The 13237-nt window shown below is 34.4% G+C and overlaps 2 long non-coding RNA genes across 3 annotated transcripts; both read left to right on the top strand.

Moving 5' to 3' along the window:
* Positions 1-5120, top strand: LOC134257691 (uncharacterized). Its single transcript, XR_009989981.1, has 3 exons — positions 1-18; positions 1499-1630; positions 2203-5120. It is a non-coding gene; the product is annotated as an uncharacterized LOC134257691 (long non-coding RNA).
* Positions 5121-11024: 5904 nt separating this feature from the next.
* On the top strand, positions 11025-13172 carry LOC134257690 (uncharacterized). Of its 2 annotated transcripts, none has more exons than XR_009989979.1 (3): positions 11025-11156; positions 12073-12204; positions 12572-13172. It is a non-coding gene; the product is annotated as an uncharacterized LOC134257690 (long non-coding RNA). The 2 variants fall into 2 exon arrangements; XR_009989980.1 differs by lacking the exon at positions 11025-11156 and adding an exon at positions 11447-11471.
* The last annotated feature ends 65 nt before the right edge of the window (positions 13173-13237 follow it).

Consider the following 13237-nt stretch of genomic DNA (forward strand, 5'->3'; position numbering starts at 1 on the left):
ATACCATGGCAGAATGAGGTAAATCAGTCATAGTCCATCATAAACTCACTATTTCTGTGCATCAATACATTCTGGTCGAACAGGATATTCACAGACAGTCACAAACTAACTACAGCTTACTCCACTTATATTGAACTCGCTTATTTTGAAATTCCGCTTATTTTGAAATAAAAATAAATCCCCAGTTTTTTACTCTCATACTCTTTGCATTAAAATAACGGTTATATTGAAATCCGCTATATTGAAATTTCTCTTATATTGAAGCCACTAATCGGTCCCCACAGGTGATAATGAGTTGTTTTCATAACTGTTATATTGAAGTACTCCCTGGCAGCTGTCGTTACGGTTGGTGACAGAAATTATGCCTGACTGACCAGTTGATATAAAAAGGTGTGAATGATTCAGTTTTCACGTGCACCTTATGTTTTTTTAATACTGCATGCTCTTACGAAATAAAATTTTTCACTGCTAAATTCTTTGTTTCCATGTATATAATACGGAAGTATTTAGGCTAAAGGCAACATAGAAACCCCTACAGATCTAGAAAAAACTTAACTTTCAAATTAAATACGTACTGTGAATGGCTAATGATAAACCTAAATTGACATCGGTGATTTTTCTCCAAAATGTAAATAAATGCGATAGGGGAATAATAATGAAGTTGAAGATTGTCTTATCGATAAAAAAGAATTACAAAGAAACAATTTTAATTAAACTTTCAAGGACTAATATTCCATGCGATCTGTACACTGTTATAGGTAAACAATGACAAAATTAATTTGTTCGGGTTTGTTCTTTATTTTAAGATCGGGATTGAACTTTTAATTTTAAAAAAATGGTGGCTTCACGATTTCGATTATATTGAATTACGGATATATTGAAATAATTTGCATGGTCCCCTGAATTACAATATATCCGGAGTAGGCTGTATTTCTATAAAAAGAACATTGATTTACAAAGTATTGAAGCTATTTTTTTTTTGTTTAGAATCAGACTTTCCTGTATATCAATGTGCAGGGTTGAATTTTAGGTCGTCATTTATTTCTTTGATACATATTACTTTTTCAACATGCATTATGAAACAACTAGATGTGGATTTATTAATAGAGTGTTGCACTGACTGCAAATGTGAAATGTCACAAGCATATCAGTACAAACTTGTACAAAAATGTATGAAGGCATCTACTCTACATGTATATGGAGTTTTGTGTCTTCTGCTTTTGCATATATTGCATATACTATAAATTTTATTTGTCTGTCATTCTGTTACAAAAACAAACTTTGTTCATACCAGTTACTTCGGAATGAGACAAGATTCCTCAAATAATTGCATCCAGCCAATTACACACCAAAAGTAGGGGACCTCAGTTGGTCAACTTATATAAAAGTATAAAACTCAGTAAAACTAATGTGAAGAAATCAACTGAAAGTTTTGTGGAAATGAAATTTACTTCTTCAATTATCATGATTGTAAAAATCAATAATGTTTTTATTTTAGATGATTGAGATGGATTGTTTTAAGGAACTAAATGTGTTCAATGAAGATGGGGACCCCCCTCCTGACCTGATTGAAGAACTTCCCCCTCCCCCGCCCCGGGGTGGGCTTTTTAGCAGGCTCTTCAGAAGGCAGGTAGGTGTCATCTACAGAGGTTATATTGTAAATCAACTATTATTCATTTCATCTTTTATATGCAATGTGTCCATTTGAATCTGCGACAATTGATTTTTTGGACCGAAGAAATATTCTCTACAAATACCAAGAAAATTTTTTGGTAAACGGCGATTAATGTTCACGAGTTAAAGTCAGTCACAGAACTCACAGATATTTCTCGCATGTGAATAAAATTTGGTTTACAGTATCAGGTTTGAAGAAAATACTTTCAACCAACTTTTATTTTTTAGTGAGAAATGTTGTTTTGAAACCTTCTTTCACTTGCAAAAAATGTTAATTTCATGCAAATCATTTATTTTGCTTTATATGTGTGGAAAATGTTCATAGGTCAAGGAAATTAATTGTCACAGATTGATCCAGATTAAAAGATGACCCAAATAATAGCTGGTTTATAGTATACACATACAGTATATGGACTTAAGATATTGGTAGACAATGAATGTATCTCTAACTGTCCTGAGTAATAATTAGATGCTGTGCCTGTAGGGGTACGTTTATATACTTGCTATAATGGTACGTTATTATTTCAGAATCGCGAGGCTCACTGACGTTGGGGAAATGGTGGTGCTGTCGGCTTCCATTGCTGCGATTAAGATCCTCCAAAAAGTAAATTTTAAAAACAAACACGTGGACTGAACTTGCTAACTATTGTGTCAGTGAACAGAGGCAAACCACCATGTTTTTATATTACGTACAAACTCAGGCTGGGACGTGGAGATAGAGAGAAGAAAAAAAAAACGCTGTAGAAAAAAAAAATTGATACAGTGACCGGATCATTTTTTCTTTCGTCTCAACTTTCAAATCAAAAATTGTCGACGGACATCAGGAGGTGTGGACAATTTTTGGAGGACTGAAATTTTGCTCGGACTTGCCAGTATTGTCTCATTAAGATGAAGAAAATATCTTACCCGTATATCTTTTGTAATAGTGTCATAGGGCGATTGATAGGTGAAAGTACAAATGTGTGTTTGTATAAGAGAATGATTCATATTGGTTGAATTTTTCTATATATTAGAATCACTTTTAAATATTTTTAATTATTGATAGAGATTATTCTATGTTCATGTTGTGCCCTGCCCCCAAATTATGTTTATTGTATGTGTGTGTGATGATTATATACTTCAAAAAGTGTTAAACGTTTTACATAGGAGGGACCCCCCTCCCCCTCACACATTCACCATCCACCATACTAAAGCCTTTGTTATTGATGCCTCTGCCACAGTTACCATTAATTTCAGCTTCCTAGAAATATAAATTTGGTTCTGAATCTTCTAAAGGAATTTAAAGTCTGTGGACAAGTTTTTTTTCTTTCATGAAATGATTCCAATGTTTAAGTGTATTATCTTTTTTCCCCCTGCAAATTGGTTGAGATTTATCTTCAAGTTTATTTTTTAAATCATGGTATGAAAAGATTTCTATAGCAAGGGTATAATTTTGACGTGGAGTAGAAGAGAAAAGGCAAGGTGAAGAAAAAAAAAATCATTTTTTCTACAAGGGATTCCATTTACAGTGTATTTATGAGTCCTTTTTTTGTCAAAAAAATTACTTACATGAAAGTAGTGCTAAAATACTTATTTCTAGAATGGTTTATAGTTAAAGGTAGACTAATGTGGCATGTTTAGTTAGGAACATTCGCAGGCTACATCAGCAGGATCAATTTGCCATTGGATTTGTATTCAAATTGTTAGTGCTGCATCAGAGCAAGGGGAGAGTTGTTTTTTGGGAGAAATTTGTGCAACATTAACTGAAATACATCATGGATCACACTTGAATTAAACATTTTATAACAATTTTATATAAAGCCATTTGGAATTGATTTCATATGAGAATTTACAAGTATAAGAAAAAAATTAAATTTGACACCAATTTTAAGTAAAATACACTATTTTCAACAGATTTCATGAAAATTTGCACTTTTTTCCCCTTGGAAACATTATTTTGCAATCAGATTAAAAAGGACTTTTCAAACCTGACAATGCTCTAGCTTTAAGTAGTCATAATGAAGTTTAGTTTGTAAAGAATCTCAAGTGGGAATCTCCAGTTTTAATTATAGAAATGACATCACTTCCTGTCAGGAAACTGGGAATTAGTAAATCCCCATGAAGAGCATTTTGGAGCTTTGAATTCCGATTTAGTGCATGATATTTTGGAATTTTTATAAATATCAAGGCTGAAAATGTATGAAAGATTTCCTTTTATTCCTTACAAAGATTGCCTTTGATTTTCAATTCATGATGATTTGGCATTTTATTCATTGAATTTCTGCATAAATTGTTTTAAATTGATGGTTTAATTTAAAAGATATTTTTTATAGCAAAATGTTTGTATATACATAAACACGTTTGTGTCATATCAAATGCATTTCAAGAATTTAAAGACAAACCATGAAAATACAAAACTTCATAGAACTAGGCTGCTGGTTTCAGTCTTGTATTTTTTAATTGTTGAATGAAAAAAATATTTATTGTATGGTACTTGTAACCGAATCCAGTACAAGTTTTCTACTTGATTCTTTGTACAGATGACATTGTATTTCAATATTATTTGAAGAAAAAAAATGCACAGTTTTTGAAAGTTCATTTGCCAGCACACTGAAACAAACCTTTTTTGTGGGTATATTCTTTGTGTCATTTTTGATTTTTTTTTTCAGCGGTTTTATTAAGTGGGTATTTAATTGATATTCCTTTGCGCGCTAAACCCTTTTTTTCCTTTTTAATATGTACAATGTATTAAACGTTTTCTTTGCTTGGCTTCTAGCATTCGACACCCTTTCCTTTCCAAGGCTTTTGCACGTTTTCTTTCATGCAAAATATATACTGGAAAAAAGTTGCTCAATATTTAAGTGATTTCAGTATTTGTAGGTAAGGACATTTCTCAGAATTCTTTTGAGAGATGAATGCCAAAGCAATATCTACACAAAATACACGTAGTAAAATCATTATAGTACTTGGGGTGTCTCAGTCCCTGTACCATCATGACTCAGAAGCACTTTTTGCAGAATTTTTTAAGCACAGTGGACAAAACATCAAGATGGAAAGACATTTCCACAGTATTGGCACGATTGAACAATTAAGATGTGTACTAACACTATTTATTTTAAGAAGGACTATAAGGTTCCAAATGTCTTGTTAGCAAGGCAAACATCGGTTGTGCAATGTATCTTAATATTTTTATTCTGTGTGCTTATGAACATTTGGAAAATGTCAAATATTGAGTTTGATAAAAATGCTTCCTGAGTATTTTAACCAATATTTGATGCATGTTTCACTTCTGTATTTGTAAGCTTGAAGTATATATTTTTTTGTTGAGTTAAAAAAGAGAAAATTCATCTGTATTATAGCTAGGTTTAAGATGTTACAATACAGCATTCATAAACATATCTGCCTCAGATGTTTTAACTGATAAATTCTTATGTTTAAAATTGAATATAGTTTAATCTGATTTTTTTTATTACTAAAAAAAGGCAAGAATTCTGGTACCAGATTTCCCCTCAAATTCCCTCATCAAAATATGTATTTCATGCAGATCCTTAAAACTGATAAGAAGAACGACCTTTAGACTAGTTTACAAACCAGAATACTAATTTTTTTAATGTAGATATGGCCTGAGGTCATAATTACTGCAATTTCTATAATTATTACCCCCCCCCCTTTTTTTTCTGAAACTGACCAACATCATAGACGGTGTTGCAACTTCAAACATTTTTTTGATATCCAGTTTATGTCATGGAGATACACAAATTTTCTAACAACTCCTTCTGGTTTTGATTTAAAAAAAAGTTATTTATTTATTTGTTTTTTTCTCATGGCACTTGAAAATCTGCAGGACAGAGGTCTGTATTTGTAGCATTTTTACTCTAGGATTATCTTTATTCTGCGGAACAGGTTATGTCAGCATTAAGACAAGAAACACAACACTTGGCAAAGCAAATAACCTTGGTGCTTATTGGTTTCTTGCCTATTTTTAGGTCACCTGAGTAAACTCAGGTGACCTATTGCTATCTGTTTTCGTCCGTCGTCGTTCGTCGTACGTCGTACGTCGTACGTCGTACGTCGTTCGTAAACTTTTGAACATTTTCAGCTTCTTCTCTGCAACCACTGAACCAATTTCAACCAAATTTGGCACAAAGCATCTATGGGTGAAGGGGAACAAAAATTGTGAATTTCATGATCCCTGCCCCCCTGGGGCCTGAGGGGTGGGGCCAAAACCACTACAATTAATGCAATCTTTAAAAATCTTCTTCTTTACTCCTGGACATCAAGCAGTCAAACTGTTTGCATGATTGTAATCAGCATTGAGTCCTCTACCAAAATTGTGAAATTCATGGCCCTGGGGTCAGGGGTTTTAGTGCTAGGGCAGGGCTAAATAAGTAGGTAGTGATAATGCATTATTTCTTTGAAAATCTTCTTCTCTGCTCCTGGGTATTAAATAAACCAACTAAGTAGTTAGTTATGATGAGCAAGAGTGCTTCTACCAAAATTGTGAATTTTATGGCCCCAGGGTCAGGAGTTCTGGTGTTTGGACGGGGCTCTATTGATTATATACAGTGAAAATACATGATTTCTTTGAAAATCTTCTTCTCTGCCCCTGGGTATCAAATAAACTAACTAAGTGCATAGTTATGATGAGCAAGAGTGCCTCTAACAAAATTGTGAATTTTATGGTCCCAGGGTCAGGGGTTCTGGTAGGGGGGGGGGGGGCTTTATAGATTATATAGTAAAAATACATGAATTCTTTGAAAATCTTCTTCTCTGCTCCTAGATATTTATAAATAAATTAACTAAGTGCATAGTTATGATGAGCATGAGTGCCTCTACCAAAATTGTGAATTTTATGGCCCTAGGGCCAAGAGTTCTGGTGTTGGGGGGGGGGGGGGCTCTATAGATTATTTAAATTGTAAAAATACATGAATTATTTTGAAAATCTTCTTCTATGCTCCTAGGTATTAAATAAACTAACTAAGTGCATAGTTATGATGAGCAAGAGTGCCTCTACCAAAATTATGAATAATTTTATGGTCCCTGGGTCAAGGCTTCTGGTGTTGGGGGGGGGGGGGCGTTATAGATTATATAGTAAAAATACATGAATTCTTTGAAAATCTTCTTCTCTGCTCCTAGATATTAAATAAACTAACAAAGTGCATAGTTAAGATGAGCAAGAGTGCCTCTACCAAAATTGTGAATTTTATGGTCCCAGGGTCAGGGGTTCTGGTGTTAGGGCGGGGCTCTATTGATTATATAGTAAAAATACATGAATTTTTTTAAATCTTCTTCTCTGCTCCTAGGTATTAAATAAACTAACTAAGTACATAGTTATGATGAGCAAGAGTGCCTCTACCAAAACTGTGAATTTTATGGTCCCAGGGTCAGGGGGGGGGGGGGGGGCTCTATTGATTATATAGTGAATATACATTATATCTTTGAAATATTTTCTTCTCTGTCACTGGGTATGAAGCAGATGAACTACCTAAATAGTCATGGTGAGCAAGGGCCCTAATCTTGCAAAATTTTGAATTTCAAGGCCCCAGGGTCAGGGGTGGGGGTGGGGCTCTACTTATATACTGAAAATGAATTAATTGTTTGAAATCTGCTCCCTTGTATTTATAAAACATTTATTTATTTTTTGATAAACAATTTTAACGGTGCCTTTTTAAAATTTGTGCAATGTGTGGACCTAGGGTCAGGGGTTTATTTCACAGTGTTAGGGGCATTACTGATTATTGCTGAATATTACTGATCAGTTGGAATGCATTTTTTTCCCCTACCTTGCGTATGGGTATCAGTACCCTTGCGAGGTGATTATGAATAATTCATGAATTTCCTTGAATTTTTCATGCATTTTATTCATGAAATGTTCATGAAACGTTCATGAAGATCCTATGAACTTATTATTGGGCATATTTAAATCAATAAACCAACCTAAGCAACTGCTAAGTGTATTGTTATGATGATCAATGGTGCCTCTTTCAAAATTGTGAATGCCATATAGCATCTGGCTTAAAACATGAATCAAATTCAATAACTGGAAAGTTGTTGCAGAATGCTCAGGTGACCTATAAGGCCCGTGGGCCTCTTGTTTCATGAGTTATGGCCCTTTCAAGGCATGAGGTTATGTCCCCTGATTATATATTATTGTTTTGTTTTCCTTTCATTAATGTGATCAGATTTTGCAATCATTTACCCATATTAATACTACATGTACTAATTATACAATGTTTGCTCATTCATTGACAAAATACCTGTCATTGCTGTGAAGTTGTACATGTAAGCAAATTATTTTCATTTCTTTTCATTTTGCCATTTTATGCTTATGTACAGCCCCCCAAACACTTCTTGCCTCCCTTAATTATGGCTTGAATGGTCAGTTTATCGCAATTTATTTCATGATATTTCTTTTTTTAAGACCATGCACAAACATATGTATAAGATGACGTCACAATTAACATTCTTTTTTTTCTTCTTCCAAAGGGATGAATAGTAATCGTCAGCTGTTGTGCAAGGTGTATCTCATTTAGTATATAAAACAAAAACAAATGTTTAAAGAGATAATTCCATATTTGTTGAGTATATCTATATATCTCTAGTCAGTCTATATGTTGACCCCATCCTATATGTATTCATTCATACGATGTAAGGTGTAATTTATACAAAATGTCATCAACAATCATTATTTAACAACAAAGAACAATAAATGTTTCACAAAAAGTAAAAGATGTTTTCTGTTTTCTTCTGTTGATTGAAGTATAGCATTAATGATCAAAGCAATAACCGGGGTATTAGGGGATATGACTCTTTAAAAGAATCCTCCCTGCTCAATGGCCCTGAGTGCCGAGTATGGGACAAAATTTGCAGCTTTCCACAGGCAAGTAATGGCATCTCCATATGAGTGAAAAATTTTCAAGAGGGACGTTAAACAATATATAATCTCTAAAAATTGTATTTAATAACAGATTCTCTGATCCCATCTGTCAATCATATCCCGAAATCCCACCCCTTACACAGTCAAACTAGGGCTGATTGTAATGGGAACCGTAACAGATGTTCCCCAAATGCTCCCCAACTTCCTTTTGGTGCCTCATTCCTCTAGGCTTCATTTAATAAGGCAAACTCTGCATCTTAGACTTTAACAATGTTTTTCCTAAGTATACGAAGTATATTGCAAATTTTTGCACTGCACTTGAGCGCCCTGCATGCATATGCAAAATGACATCATTTTACCTACACTATCAAAATACTTTAAACTTATATTAAGGACAGATGATACAAACAAAAATGGATGCTTGGATTGGTATATATTTTTTGGCCTTATTTCATTGAAAATGATGCATATAATATATTTCTAGAATATAAAGATATTGTAACCCTTCTATGATGTTCAAAAGCTTGCCTCTCTGAAACCATCCTTATTAATCTTTACAAATATTTTTCACTTCAAATTCCTTTTTTGTGAAAATTTGACTAAAACGTTAAAAAGTACGCGGTGAAACTTGTTCATTTCATTCATTAAAGCATGACTCAAGTCGTTATTTTCAAACATTTTGACAAAAGTTTGTATCATCTCTTCTTAAGGTATCTAATCAAAAAGTATTAAAAAATACGCTAAATCAAGTGCATTTGTAACTTAACGCATTGCATGTGTACGCACGTGCATGCATTTGCATGATGATTATACCGTCCCTTCTTGTAGGTGTCCTTTATGTCTGTCTATGTCTATATCCCATCCTGTTTGGTTGAAAAACAAGGGAGTTACAGCCATTTAAAGTTTAAGCCAATCAGATTGCAGCACACGTGCATGCGCGTGTTTTTATGACAATTGTTATATATCATACTGTAGGATATCCTAATGCATGACTATGTTTAAAATTTCAAAGCATTTCGTCAAATAACAGAAAAGATATTGAGATTTTTGTTTCAGCCAATCAGAGCGAAGCGAACGTGCATGCGCGTGAGTTCTTGCTAATTTGACAGTGTCATATTATCTACACTATTATTTTATCTTTATATAACGAGTTTCAAGGCATTTCATAAAAAAATGTCAAAGTAATGGCTGTATTAAATATATGTCATTTCACTAATTTCACGCGCCCGCACGTGCATGCATGCGCGCAAAATGACCTTCGTTCCGCACACCTACACTTCACACCAATTAACCCAAAATGTTTTAGCTCAGTTGGGTGAACAGTCTCCTAAAACACTTGCGGACAAAAAAGTACCGGAGAAGAAATAAGAAGAAAAAAGAACTAGAAAGTCTGCTATTGCAAGCAATAGCGTATGTCGTCCCCAACTAGACAAGACTTTCATTTTTTGTATCACTAAAACAATACCCATTAGCTAAGCTTGGACAACCATCAATTCGTATCAGTCCTTTCAGTACTTTGATTTAAGAATTCTCACTTTCCCCTGGTTTCCATGACAATAATCGATTACTGTAGACGTACTTTTTTCCATGGGGTCATTATTCCGCGGAATCTCAATTTCTGTTTAATCCGCGGGTAGAAAAATACGCAGATTTCTCTACACTGTCACTATATCACTTACATTTATATTAAGTTCACTTGGACAAATTTCCGCGGAAAATTTGTGACCGCGTACATAGCGTAAATTAATACCACGCGGAAAAAAGTACTTCTACAGTATTTGAAAATTTTAAATGCGAATCGCACAACTACAATTACTACTGTAAATCACTTTTTACTCGCGAGAACTTTATTTTCGCGTAATTACGCGAGACAGCTAGTGTACTCGCAAAAATTTAATTCTCGCGAATAATAGTATTCCTTAGTATTATATAGAGCAATAACCACAATTCGTGAAAATTTTGTCTCGCTAATAAAGAGTCAATGACTATCTCGCGAAAATATGGTGTCGCGAAAATTTAGTGATCTACAGTAATCACTTATATAAAAAAAGTTTCATGACTAATGTCCAAGGGACCATAGAGAACGCTCGCGGACAAAATTCGTCGCTTTTTGCAGGTTTCCATGGCAATGGTAGCCATTTTGAAACTGAATGACAACACAACACAACTTCAGCCAGTGATCGTCCTTTGAGTAAAGTTTCAGGAAGATTGTCCCAGCCATCTCCGAGAAACAGCCTGGACAACAAAAACATGCGTACAATCGCAATATGTCGCCCCCGACTTCGTTCGGGGCGGTTCGGGTTGCGAGTTAGAGTAGGTCATGAAACTCTTGGGTATTACTCACATGCGAATAAAAGTTGGTTTACAGTATTGTCTGAGGTACAAAGGCTCAATTGAATCAATGCTTGAAAGTTGATAAATCAGGTATTTAATGGCAAAGTCATTAATATTATACTTTGAATTGATAATGAATTCTTTAATGTTGCAGAAAAGAGCCGTGTACTGTAAAGATGTCCTGGATATAGAGCAGTTTTCCACAGTCAAAGGAGTCAACCTAGACGCAACGGACGACTCATTTTATACAAAGTTCAGTAAGGGCAGTGTATCAATACCATGGCAGAATGAGGTAAATAAATCATAATTCATCATAAACTCACTACTGTTAACTACAATGTATCCATACCATGGCAGAATGAGGTAAAGATAGGCCGTCACAGAGTCAGTACAGTAAAACACAGTTATACCGAAACTGCTTATTACGAACTGTTCTTACAGTGAAATGAGTTTCATTCCACATTGCTTTAAAATGTTTTGTGAACTTAACGGATACAACAAATTACGTTTATAGCAAATCAAAATTGTTAGTGCTTGGTACTTCATTATAAGCATGTTCTATGGCACTTCTGTTTTACACAATTTATCAATACCATGGCAGAATGAGGTAATCATAGGCTGCAACTTTTGCACCAGTAGAGACAGGACAGGACTTATACATTTTTTATTGTTTGTTACATATAATGGCACAATTTGGAATTTTTAAATATATATGACTTGATGTTTAAGTTCATTGCAGTTCAAAAAAACCATAGTCTTTGGCCAGAATTTTATTACTTGAAATAATTTTTATTTTTTGGTATGGACAGACCGTCACAGACGAGACAATTACAATTTGCCATAAATAATAATTCTCTCTTCCAAAAAGCAGGAGACCACATTTTTTTAAGTGATGTATAAAAGTCAGTGATATCAGAAATCAACTGAATACCGGTTGATCCCTAACCCGGGTTCAATATATCGCGGTATCAAAATATTATGCTACACCGGTACTTTAGATGTATCATATTTAGAGGAAATTAGGTTTTCAACAAGTTAGCGTAGATTTGATGAAGCGCTATCTTAATATGTTGGATATTAATTTATTATATACAAGACGTTCAGCGATGCACTCTCTAAGTGTAATACGTCTACAGTTTTTACTGATATGATTTTTTACTTCTTCAGTTTGACAATGGTTGTAAAATGCAGTTATGTTTTTATTTTAGATGATTGAAATGGATTGTTTTAAGGAACTAAATGTGTTCAATGAAGATGGGGACCCCCCTCCTGACCTGATTGAAGAACTTCCCCCTCCCCCGCCCCGGGGTGGGCTTTTTAGCAGGCTCTTCAGAAGGCAGGTGGGTGTCACCTACAAAGGCTATAGCAGGCGAAAATAATGCCAAACAACTTTTATTCGTTAGCAAGAAATATTGTTTGAAACCTTCTTTCACTTGCAAAAAATATTAATTTTGCTTTGTATGTGTGGAAAATGTTCATGATAGGTTGCGGAAATTCATTGTCACAGATTAATTTTAAACTGAAGAATACCGATTAAAAGATGACCCAAATAATAGTTGTATTTCAGTATACACACACTATATATGGACTTAAGATATGTTTCACTTGTTAGATTTTCTCTAACCTTCCTGAATAATGATAAGATGCTATGTCTGTAGGGGTGATATACGTTTATATACTCGTTATAATGGTACGTTATTATTCCAGAATCGTGAGGCTCACTGACGTTGGGGAAATGGTGGTGCTGTCGGCTTCCATTGCTGCGATTAAGATCCTCCAAAAAGAAAATTTTAAAAACAAACACGTGGACTGAACTTGCTAACTATTGTGTCAGTGAACAGAGGCAAACCACCATGTTTTTATATTACATACAAACTCAGGCTGGGACGTAGAGATAGAGAAGGAAAAAAAAAACGCTGTAGAAAAAAAAAATTGATACAGTGACCGGATCATTTTTTCTTTCGTCTCAACTTTCAAATCAAAAATTGTCGACGGACATCAGGAGGTGTGGACAATTTTTGGAGGACTGAAATTTTGCTCGGACTTGCCAGTATTGTCTCATTAAGATGAAGAAAATATCTTACCCGTATATCTTTTGTAATAGTGTCATAGGGCGATTGATAGGTGAAAGTACAAATGTGTGTTTGTATAAGAGAATGATTCATATTGGTTGAATTTTTCTATATATTAGAATCACTTTTAAATATTTTTAGCTCACCTGAGCCGAAGGCTCAAGTGAGCTTTTCTGATCACATTTTGTCCGTCGTCCGTCCGTCCGTCTGTCTGTCCGTCTGTCTGTCCGTCTGTCTGTCCATCTGTAAACTTTTCACATTTTCGACTTCTTCTCAAGAACCACTGGCCCAATTTTGACCA

Source organism: Saccostrea cucullata, unplaced genomic scaffold (genome assembly GCF_032062105.1).
Source record: "Saccostrea cucullata isolate Sc308-1 unplaced genomic scaffold, CSIRO_AGI_Scuc_v1 ctg16095, whole genome shotgun sequence".
NCBI lineage: Eukaryota > Metazoa > Mollusca > Bivalvia > Ostreida > Ostreidae > Saccostrea > Saccostrea cuccullata.